This window comes from Trichosurus vulpecula, chromosome 5 (genome assembly GCF_011100635.1).
Source record: "Trichosurus vulpecula isolate mTriVul1 chromosome 5, mTriVul1.pri, whole genome shotgun sequence".
NCBI lineage: Eukaryota > Metazoa > Chordata > Mammalia > Diprotodontia > Phalangeridae > Trichosurus > Trichosurus vulpecula.
The window spans coordinates 239,088,878-239,101,894 of NC_050577.1; positions in this window are offsets into that span (position 1 = coordinate 239,088,878).

Genomic DNA, 13,017 nt, shown 5'->3' on the forward strand with positions numbered 1-13,017 from the left:
CTGTACTAGGTGCTATCTATAATTTCTTTTTTTTCTTATCTACATATCATGCCCTTTCAGAAATTACGTTTCCCAGAATTCCTAATATGTTCATTTATCACAGTATTGGAAGTTTTGCTTACTCAGCATTTCTTGTTTGTTTCTAGTGCTGCTTATCAATCAGTGACGAGACAGGCTCAGTTGAGGGAGGCTTTTCTGTGGGGTGGGGTAGGGTGGGGTGGGATAGGGCGAGAGTTCACCCAGTTTTCAGCTTTTGTATTTCCAGCTATTATAGCACCAGTGATCAACCTTTCAATGTATTGCTACTTTGATACTTTTTCCAAACAAACAAACAAAAACTCCTTGTAATTCTCTTTCCCCTAAATTTTGCCTCATTAATAGGGCAATAGACAAGACAAAAATTTTTCCTTTTAACACCAGGAAAGAAAATAATCCTGAGACTATAAAGCCTTTGCTAAAAGTTTCAGCCTCTATCATGAAGGGATGCTATGGGGGACATATTTTCTCAATAGTAGTAATCAATGAGCTTTCACTATTTTTTTTTAGTTTATTTCTTTTTTGTAAAACAATGACATATCTACATAAATGAGAGAAGCATGAGATCATAGTTTTAGTGTTAGAAGGAACCTCACGGTCTCTTTTATAAATGAGGAAACTGATTCTCTGGGAGTTCACAGAATTTGTAATTCAGGCCCTCCAGCTCTGAATTTAATTTTTTCACCAAAATACATTATAACTCTGCAGGATATGAAACAGTTGGAATTTTGTTGCTTCCACACTTAAAGACTGCTGTACAACCCTAGGTACAATAAGACAAACTGAACTCCCAGTTCCAAGTACAGCTAAGCAATTTAGTCTTGGTCTTTCTTTCTCTCTACTAGTTAGAATAAGTTCTAAAATATGATTCTAAATACATTAAAGGCACAATGCTTTGAAGTGATTGGGGTTGGAAATATGTTGGGTGAAGGCTTTTGTAAATTATGAAAGGTCAGGATCATAGCATATTTTTAAAGCATAGTTCTATTACTTTATTTCTATATTCATAGATAAATTGGAGTAAGCTAACCAGTAATTGTCTGGTAGAGTTCCTTTGGGGAATTGTTTTGGTGAACAGATAAGAAGGCTGATGGGTATAATCAGCAAATAAATGATTTCTATATGGTTGCTTCCAAATACAAGAGGTTGCTTAAAAAGTATTTTCTTAAGTGGTTTAAATATTTACCATGCAATCCTGTTTACAGTATTAATTTGCTAAGTAAACCTTTCTCTCTTTCTCCCCCTCTCCCTCCCCCTTTCTCCCCCCCCCCGTGTCTGTCTGTCTGTGTCTCTCTCTCCCTCTCCCTCTCTCCCCCCATCTATGTATATATGTGTGTTTACATATACACATTAGTTTTCAACATTCATTGTCATAAGATTTTGAGTTTCAAATTTTTTCTATCTCCTTCCTTACCATTCTCCCTCAAGATGGCAAGAAGTCTGATATAGGTTATACATGTGCAATCATGGAAACATTTCCACATTAGTCATGTTTGAAAGAAGAAACAGAACAGAAGGAAAAGCCACACACGCACGCACGCACGCGCACGCGCGCACACACACACACACACACACACACACAAAATGGAAAATAGTATGCTTTTATTTTCATTCAGACTCCATAGTTCTTTCTCTGGATATGGATAACATTTTCCCTCATTAGTCTTTCAGAATTGTCTTGGATCATTTTATTGCTGAGAAAGGCTAAGTTGATCATGGTTGATCATCACACAATGTCACTGTTACTGTGTACCATGTTTTCCTAGTTCTGCTCAGTTCACTCAACATCAGTTCATATAAGTGTTTCCAAATTTTTCTAAAATCTACATTCTCATCCTTTCTTATAGCATAATAGCATTCCATTACATTCATATACCACATCTTGTTCAGCTATTTTATAATTGATGGGCCATCCCCTTAACTTCCAATTCTTTGCCATAACAAGAAAAGGTGCTATAAATATTTTTATACATTGTAGGTCCTTTTCCCTATTTCATGGTCTCTTTGGGATACAGGCCTAATAGTGGTATTGCTGGATGAAAGGGTATGTACAGTTTTTCTAGCCCTATGGGCATAGTTCCAAATTGCTTTCCAGAATGGTTGCATCAGCTCACAACTCTACCAACAATGTCTTCATGTTCCAATTTTCCTACATCTTGTGCAACATTTATCATTTTCCTTTTTTTGTCATGTAAGCCAATCTGATGGGTGTGATGAGGTACCTCAGAGTTGTTTTAATTTGTATTTCTCTAATCAATAGTAGTTTAGGGATTTTTTTTTCATATGACTATAGACAGCTTTAATTTCTTCATCTGAAAACTGGCTGTTCATATCCTTTGACCATTCATCAGTTTCCCATCTTTCTGATTTCCTTCTAATGATTGATTGTGTTGGTTTTGTTTGCACAAAAGCTTTTTTAAATTTAATTTAACCAAAATTATCCATTTTGCATTTCATAATGTTCTTTATTTCTTGTTTGGTCATAAATACTTCCGTTCTCCATAGATCTGACAGGTAAACTATTCCTTGCTCTCCTAATTTGCTTATGGTATCACCTTTTATGTCTAAATCATGTACTCATTTTGACTTTATCTTGGTGTGCGGTATGAGATGTTGTCTATGCCTAGTTACTGCCATATTATTTTTCAGTTTCACCAGCATTTTTTCCCCAAATAGTAAGTTCTTATCCCAGAAGCTGGAATCTTTGGATTTATCAAACAGAAGATTACTATAGTCATTGACTACTGAGTCTTGTGTAGCTAACTTATTCCACTGATCCATCACTCTGTTTCTTACCCAGTCTCAAATAGTTTTGATGAGTGCTACTTTATAATATAGTTTTAGATCTGGTATAGCTAGATCACCTTCCTTTTCATTTTTTTTTTCATTAATTCCCTTAATATTCTTGACCTTCTTTTCTTCCATATGAATTTTGTAACTATTTTTTTCCTAGTTGTATACTTTTTTGGTAGTTTATTGGTATGGAACTGGATAAGTAAATTAATTTAGGTGGAATTGTCATTTTTTGTTATATTAGCTTGACCTACCCATGAGCAATCAATATTTTTCCAATTGTTTAGATATGACTTTATTTGTGTGAAAAGTGTTTTGTAACTGTGTTCATATAGTTCCTGGGTTTGTCTTGCCAAGCAGACTCCCAAATATTTTATATTGTCTCCAATTATTTTAAATGGAATTTCTCTTACTACTCTTCTTGTTGAGTTTTATTGGTAGTATATAGAAATGCTGATTATTTATGTGAGTTTATCTTATATCCTGTAATTTTGCTAAAGTTGTTAATTGTTTCAAGTATTTTTTTGCTTGATTCTCTAGAATTCTCTAAGTATACCATCATATCATCTACAAAGAGTGACAGCTTTGTTTCTTCTCCTATTTTAATTCCTTCAATTTCTTTGTTTTCTCTTACTGCTGAAGCTAACATTTCTGGTACAATATTAAATAATAGTGGTGATAATGGGCATCCTTGTCTCACCCCTGATCTTACTGGGGAGGCTTCTAGTTTATCCCTATTTCAGATAATGCTTGCTGGTGGTTTTAGATAGATATTACTTATTATTTTAAGGAAAATTCCATTTATTCCTATGCTCTCAAGAGTTCTTCATGTATTGAGATAATCATATGATTTCTGTGGATTGTGTTATTAATATGGTCAATTATGTTAATAATTTTCCTATTATTAAAACAGTCCTGCTTTCCTGGTTCCTGGTATAAATCCCACCTGGTCACAGTGTATTATCCTTATGATAAATTCCTATAATTTCTTTGCTAATATTTTATTTAAAATTTTTGCATCAGTATTCATTGTAAACCCCTTTTTCAAAGATAAGACAAACGTAAGCTTCAGGTTTTTTTTTTCTCTACTCTAAGTGATAAAGTGAATTAATGGAATTCAAATAAAAGTAAATTAATGGAATTCAAATTAATGCACTTAACTCTAAAAATTCTCACACAGATTAATCACTGTCATCCTAAACACTGGGGTGAAAGAGCCCTTAGCAATCAACTATATTGTGTTAATAAACATTTAGGAGTATGTGTGAAAAGTTGCAACAAAAAAGGGGGGGGCTTTTAAGAGAAATTATGAAGTATTAGAAAATGTCATCATCAATATGCTTTTGATGCTCAGAAATTTTTTTGGTATCTGTGGACTTTCCCCAATGTAAAGGAGAGATACTCTTCTCACCCAAAATGCTTTCCCTGGGAAATATTGAAAATTTATATTCAGTGGTTGTTTTCATCCTTTGTTTTTGAAGATGCCAGTATCTTCACAGGGTGATGCCTTGAGGCCAGCACGAATTGGTCTTAAGTGAGGCAGAGTTGCAAAAAGTTGTCAGCCTCATTCTCTCTTCCAGTCATCAAAGTCTAGTGGCAAGGCATAAGTCAAGATGACTAGTGATGGCCCAGGACATATTGGATGGCCTTGGCTTCTTCTATGCCTGACCAAGCTTTAACTGTTCCAAAGAGCCCACTTCAGCTCTCTTGGTGGGCATTGGAACAAAGTGTTCTCCTCTGCCTATTCCCTGTGAGGACATCTTCAGATGCTTCGAGGTAAAAGTCACTCTAGCAACTCATGGGTTTGAGACCTGTCAGTTACCCTCAATATGGTCTAGCCCATCTTCCAAGATGGTTTTGGCCTCTATAGCTTCTTGGAGCCAAGAGTGAGGGTTGAGTGCCAGGTAGACACCAAAGGTAGATGAGAAGCCTTCATACCAGAAGTGGTAGTCCTTCCTGAACAACTCATATACCCCTTATATTTAGTAAAACACGGTTCACTTCTTACATTCATCCAAGTATCAGATTGTACAGCACTATCCTGAATCCTGGATTATAACAGCAATATTTATAAAGTGTTTAAGGTTCACAAAGATATATAGACATACATAAATATATCTACATATGTCCATATCCAAATTAACACACACACATATTCTATACACATGTACATATACACATATATGTATATTGCTGTTTAATTGTTCAGTCATGTCCCCATGGACCATAGCATAGCAGGTCCTTATATCCTCCACTGTCTCTTAAAGTCTGTCCAAGTTCATGTTCATTTTTTCCCTAATACTATGTGTGTGTACAACATGTTTATATATGTGCACATGTATATATACCTATATACATATATATGTGTGTGTGTGTGTGTGTGTGTGTCTGTCGTTCAATCTGAGATATGGGGTTACTTCTTTTTTAAGGAAATCTCTGTCCTTGCCCCCAAATTTACCCCACCTAGACCTTCTTATCTGGGGAGGGGGATTGTTGTCCCACCCAACTAGAGAACCTTACAAAGAATTTAATCTATGGTGAATTCTGGACCATTGTGTACTACTGTAGTGGTAATCAGGGCAGGGCTTTTTGCTGCTCTTCTCTAAAGTGCTTTTAATGATTCTGGCCTTTGTTTGAATGGAGCTGGTAAAGTGGGATCTTGTCTTGGAATGTTTCTCAGCACTAAGACAATTGGGAGTCATTGACTGGAAACCCTGTATATGGTGGTACTAGAGATTAACTAACTTCCCCACACCCTAAATGGGACTTTTCACTGTTCCTTGTTTGAGTGCTTCTCAGCACTGACGTAATCAAGGGCCCCAGGGCCCTGAGACAGGTATATGAGATCCGAGGTGGGTGTTTGACTTTTGGGGGTATACTCATTGAAAGAATATGGATGACAAGACTCTGGGCAAGCTGTTGAACCCCACTCCACACCCCCCCCCCCCCCGCCCAGGGTTGATAACCTAAACAGATAGATGTTGGTGCTTCTCTGGTAACTATGAATCTTGATTTGAGTCAGACAAGGTCTGTCTTTCATATTCGTAATTTCTGTTTGTATTTGCCTTGAAGTTCAGGGGGATGATCTTTTCCCCCTGAACTAAGTGAATGATATATTTGATATGTTTGATTAAACTGAAATTGATAACCCCTTAAAGTTGCTTTCCTTAGAATAGCAGATCAAAGAACCTATGCTAGCAGCCTTCTTGTTGTTGGTCTTGTGTTGGTCTTTCACCCCCACAACAGCTGCTAGCCACATTGTTGCTACATCTACTCAGACTTGGGTGGGGCTAGATCCTTTGTCTGGATTGTCCAATCCAGGGGGTAGTCTGGAAGTAAAGTCACTCATTAGAATAGGTCTACCTCTCATAATAGTCATTCTCTCATTACTTGTTAATAATCAGAGTTGATTGACATCCTCAGCAACACCCACCCTTCCAAGGGCATATGTGTTGAGTGGGTTCCATGAGGGGTCTTTGGCATTTAAGAGTGCCACTGATCCCTTTTATTATCTTCTAGAATGATTAATAAAATGATTACCTAGAAATTATGTCTCTCAAACTTTATATGCCACAAATCTATCTATTCATCTGATCCTTTCAATAATCCTGTGAAGTAAGAATTACTATTATTCCCAGTGTACATGTGAATAAATTTAGGATAACTGAGGCTAAGTCATGTGTGTAAGATCAGGCAGCTAATAAGACTCTCAAAGAACTTTCCTATTTGGTCTCCTTGCTTAAAGTCTCTCTCCCTCCAATGCATTCTCCACACAGCTGTCATTTATCTTCCCAAATCATAAGTCTGACTATGCCAATACCCATTTCAAAAAGTTTGAGTAATTCCCTATTACCTTCTATTAAAAATACAATAAGAACCAAAACAAACAAAAATACCCCTCCCCCACCCTTCTGGCATTTAAAACCCTACACTATCTGATTCCAAAGTATCTTTCCAGACAGATCATATATTTGACTCCTCATTCCAGCCAGACTGGCCTATGTATTATTCCTGATTTATCAATTACATCTGGGCCTTTAAAGGGGCCCTTTTTCTTACCTCTCTTTCTTGGACTCCCTAGATTCCTTTAAGGCTTAGTGCAAATGCCACCTTCTATATGAAGATTTTCTTTATTCCACAGTTTCTAGTGCCTCCTCAAATCATTTTGTATTTCTTGTCTTTTTTATCTTTTTTTATTTTTTATTTTATTTTTAATTTATGGAATAAACAAACATTTCCATAACATAGTATAATGAAATTGCACATGAAACTATAAATTTATTATATACAACTTGCTATTCCTTTTAAATATATAATTAAGTTATAATATAAATTTCTCCCCCCACCCTAGAGATACTAGAAACAAATAGGAGTCTCTGTGTATGTGGGTATATGTGTGTGCATGTATGTATGTAAAATTATTCTATATATACTTATCAGTTCTTATCCAGTATCTGGATGCAAATAGCGCTGTGTGTATGTGTGTGTATATTTATATACTTTGTATTTCATATGTTCTTTATGTTTATTTTCTGTATAAAATATATCCTCCTAGAGGCAGGGACTATTTTCTTTTAACTTTGTGTACCTAGTGCCTAGCACAGTGCCTGGCATGAATTAGGTTTCTGGGTATCTATTCAGATACACTGATATGTCAACTACTTATGTTGGTGTGTATATGCATATACACACATATACATACAAATACAGATTGTGTTGAATGTGTACATATAATGTGTCTGTATAGCTGTGTGTATACACTTCTTTGGGTACATGCTGTATCCTCCCAGTAGAATGTAGTAACCTCCTTGAGGTCAGGTAAGGTATTGCTTCTGACATTTGTTCTTGTATCCTCATCACCCAGAACTGTGCCTGAGATAGTCATAGGAGATATTTAATTGCTTTTGGAATTGAACTGAAATAAACTAAATGGAGTCGAATTGCATTAAAATGAATTGTACCATCTTGTGCATGTTCAATAATTAAGTGCTTACAGCCAAAGCCTTCAGACTTGATAAAAGAGAAGACAAAAGGGGACAACTATGGGAAAAAATGGGCCTGACAGAAGGAATAGATAAGATTTTTAAAAACTGCCCTGGGTGATAATTATTCTGCCAGATCTTAGGCTGTATGCATTTGTGTGTGTGTTTGCACTGTCGACTGGTAATTATGTAAGGAGAGGGAACATTATTACATATCTTGATTTGATAATTATCTCTTCAATCCCTCTCAGTTCTTATGACTTTCAAAATCTGGGTAAATAGACTCTTTGCATGGAATGATTATATCCAAAGATGGGCCAGGGGCTTTCCTTTAAAGCAGAGGGCACCTGTAAGCCAAAGCAGTTACAGTGACTAATGACCAGCAGCCATGTGATGGGCCTGGCTGGCTGCTAGCTCGCTGACCTGTGCATCTCTTTCGGCCTCTGCTGGAACCCTCTCATACTCAGTGATTAATGAACTGTAAAATAACAGCCTCTCTTTGAGGCAACTACAAAGTCCCTCCCAGTGGTCTGAAAGTAAATGTAGTTTCAGCTTTCTCTCACTATTTCTGTCTCTGTCTCGGTCTCTGTCTCTGTCTCTCTTTCTCTCTCTCTCTCTCCCTCCCTCCCTCACTATTTCTCTCTCTGTCTCTCTCTCTCTCTCTCTCTCTCTCTCTCTCTCTCTGTCTCTCTCTCTCTCTCTGTCTCTCTCTCTCTCTCTCTCTCTCTCTCTCTCTCTCTCTCACTGTCTGTCTCTCTCTATCTCTCTGTCTGTCTCTCTCTCTGTGTCTCTCTCTCTGTCTCTCTGTCTGTCTCTCTCTCTCTCTGTCTGTCTGTCTGTCTCTCTCTCTCTCACTGTCTGTCTCTCTCACTGTCTGTCTCACTGTCTGTCTCTCTCTCTCTCTGTCTGTGTCTCTCTCTGTCTCTGTCTCTCTGTCTCTGCCTCTCTCTAGCTTCTGCCTTGCTGCTGCAGTGATCTTGCGGTCTTATCATCAAGGGACATCTCAGCAGTTCCAAGGTCTCCTCTTTCCCCCAAAGTTCCCTGGAATTAATTCCACAAGGGAGAGTTTCATTACATCAGTTTACTGTGAACTCCATGTTTTCAAGTTAGCTAGTCCAAATTTCATACACTGAACATTCCTGGATAACATGAGCTCAGGTCAAAAAAGAAAACAATCTCATAAGGAAAATACAATTATGCACTTTAAGGTTTGCAGGGTACTTTCCACATGTTATATCATTTGATTCTCACAATAACCCTGGGAACTAGGTGCTATCAACACCCCCATTTTATAGATGTGGAAACTAATACTGAGAAAGGGTAATTGACCCTCTCAGGGTTGCAAAGCTTGTAAGAGTCTGTGTTAGGATTTGAACTCAGACCTTCCTGATTCCAAGTCCACCACTGTGACACCAAATGCCTAACCTTACATCAGATGGTTTTGTTGCACTGAACTATGTGGACAGTTCTTAGTATGGAGTCTTTGGATAATCATCTGAAGAATAGTTATATAAAATGAAAATGTACATATAAGATATAAATAAACATAAATGAAATATAAAATATATTTTATATAAATATATGTATTTTATGTATATATATACATATATATAATGTAAATCATGTGTGGTGTGTAAATAATGTATATATGTAAAACATATGCATATATATACATGTGTATACATGTATAAATATATAGCATATAGCTTGTCAAAAATATTTTCTGCAAAAAAATAAATAGGCAGAAACAATATTAGAAAGTCTAGGGATACAAGGCAAGAATATGCAAAAGAAAAACCAAGGAAATAATCCTTAAAAGTTTGCCTCCCATTCTACTGACTGCATCTTATTTGTAATTTTATTTTCCAGCAAGCTCTGCTTGCCTAAACATACTTCCCAGTGATTTGAGGGCTTAATGCAGACACTGGGAATGAACAAATAAAAGCAGAATTTTGCCACTGGCAAGCTTGGATTTAGGAGTAAGTTTTATAATTAAGTTCCCTGAAAGAATTGGATTGTCTCTCCAGGTAAAACTGTGTTCTCTAGAGACTATTTGTTTTTCTTTTTTTCCTCCTGGAAAACTGAAGACTACTGGCCAACTTTAGAGCCATACAATTAAATCACTTCTTGATTACAAAATACTCTGTTAAGTCACTTAACCTTAGTCAGCCTCAGTTTCCTTCACTGTAAAAGGGAGGGTTAGAGACTAACAGGGTTTTTCTGAGGATCAAATGAGATTATACATGCAAAAATATTTTGTAAACCTTAAAGTGCTACATGAGGCCTATTATTATTATGTCAGAAAACCTCTAGATAGTTTTTTGAGACACATATTATATTTTTTATCCATTAGATGTTAAACTCTTTGAGGGCAGGGGCTATCTCTTGCCTCTTTGTATTCCCAGTTCTTAGCACAGTGTCTGGGACATAGTAGGTGCTTCACAAATGTTTATTGATTGATTATACTTTATATACTTCTTATCTTTATAGAAATTTTAATGAACCTGGAGTCAGGACATTGAGGTTCAAACTCTACCCAAAACATATTAGCTTAGATGTGTTACTTACCTTGTAAAGTAGATAATATTAGATAATAACTTTTATCTTTTGGTCAAATTCCAGAATATCATTTTTCTCCTCATAATGCATATGCTAACTTGGGTAACTGAACATGACATGAACATGTGACTTCTATATTGATTCTGATGGAATCTTTCAGAAAATCTCTACAAACACATTTCTTATGTTTTGGTAATTGTTGGGCTGATCAATTCTTGGTCATTTGTGAAGACCACCTGGGATAGTCCTGAACATCCAGTTATTTTTCCTTTAGTCTGACATTTTGATCAGTCTTATTCTGGCCCACACAATCATGCATAAGAATTTCTTCTATGAGCTTCAGTAATTGCCCTCAAACACAGTCACCACCTGGACCTCTGATCACGCACTCATGGTAACTCCCAAACCCCTTTGTGATTAATAACCTTCTGCCTGGATGGATTGTATTGTGTTTCATAACGTTGATTTGCTACTTAACCCTAATGGAATGCTTCCAGTCCTCTATCCTCTGTAAAGCCTTCCTTACTCAGTTTATCTTCTGTTATACGCAGACATGGTATTTCTCCCTCTGCAGTAGAACATAAGCTTCATACGGGCAAGTATTGTTTTATTTTTGATTTTGCGTCTCCAGAGCTTATAACGATGTTTTGAACAAAGTAGCCATTTCTATTGTGTTTTTAAAATGTCATTCGTGCTTTTCTTACAGCACTATGGTTTTTTTGTATACTTCTGCTGAATCCTCCTTTATAGCAAAGAAAAAAGAGTTAAGCAAAACAACTGAAAATGCAACGTCTGACCAAGAATTCAATCCTGTGTTCATAGCCCTCTGCTGCACCAATAATAAAAACTTCATTTGCATAGGGCTTGATGATTCACAGAATACTTTATATTATCTCATTATAGCTTCACAACAACCCTGAGAGGTAGGTTGTTCTTATTATCTCCATTTTAGAGATGGAGAAACTAACATCAGAGGTTAAATAAGTGACTTGCCAAGAGGTTATGTGACATGTTTTGTAGTCTGCAGAAAATATTAGAAATATCATGTTATTTTGTCCTTATGACACTTTGAGGTAGGTACATTTATTATCTCCATTTTAGAGATGAGGAAACTGAGGTTAATTTACTTGCTCAGAGTTACACAGCAAGAAGCTGGGACCAGATTTGAATTGTGTTCTTGACTCCAAGTCCTGTGCTCTGACCACTGTCCCATCTACCAAGATGAGACAAGTATGTTTCCTCAGCTGTTTTCTAGGATCAAGACTGATGATTACAAATGCCTTTAAATGTTGTTTTTATTTCCATTATTTTAATCATTGCATAAGTTATTCTTCTGTTTCTTCAGTCTGCATCAGTTCATTAAGTTCTTCCCATGATCCTGCCCTCCCCAACCCCTTTTATTGATGATTTCTTAGGATCTGTTAACATTTAATCACATTCACAAATCACAATTGGTTCTGCAATTCCATAATTAACTGGGACTGATTTTGTTTCCATTTTTTTTTTGCTACCATAAAAGTGCCAGTATGAATATGTTTTTTCCTATATTTGCCTTCCTTTTTGGTCCTTGGGAATTTACAGGTGGGGACATTGAGGCAAAGGGTATAACTTTTATCAAGCAATTCTAAATTGTGAGAGAACCTGGATTAACTGAAAACTTCACAAATGCTACATCAGTGGGCCTATCTTTTCACAACCCTTCCAATATTTACTATTTGTGTCATTTTTCATCTCTGACGATTTGAAGAATGTGAGATAGAACCTCAGATTTTTTGAAACTTTAATTTCTCTTAGTAAGAATGGTTAGACAATAATTTCATTGGTTCTAAATTGTTTATTTCTTCTCCTAAAATCTATTGGTACATTTTTTGACTACATAACTATAGGGTAATGGGTACCAGCCTTATATATTTGTGCCAATTTCCTATGTATCTTGTCTATCGGAATCTTAGCAAAGATAATTGTAGCAAAGATAATATGTTCCTATCTGACTCTTCTTTTTATAATTCTGGTTACATTGATTTTGCTTGTGCAAAATCCTCTTTTTAAAGCTTTTTTATAGCCAGAATTGTATTTCTTTATATACACACACACACTACAGGGAGGAGAGGAAATAGAAGAGGGAACATGGCATATTGCTACACTTAGTGTCAAGAATTCCAAAAATGGAAACAAATATTTCCTCTGACACTAACTGGGCAATGTACTTAGTCTTTATGTCCCTCAAGACTGACATGTTGAGTCAGACTGGTTACAGTCTAGGTTTAATAGAGAATTCCCATGCCAGATCTTACCTAAACTAATGAAACAACATTTCACTTAAGTATTCATATAGTGTTTCATTGTCAATGGTGTCTTTGGCATAATGTAATCTCCCTCTTTTTCTCTCTTGCTGTTGAAAATTTTTATTACTGCCTTATCTAAAAATCATGTTTGTATCTCCTTTTTTGGAATCTCTTGAAGCATGGTAAATTTACTTCCAACCCCTAATTTTCACTTTCTCTGTTCTTTTATTTTTTAATGTGTTTCTTATGTGCCACAAATTATTGGGTTGTGTTTTTTTATCCTTTCTGCTACTCTTTCCATTTATTAAGGAGTATAGTTCATTCACATTTAAGGTTATAATTGTTATGTTTAGGAATTTTCT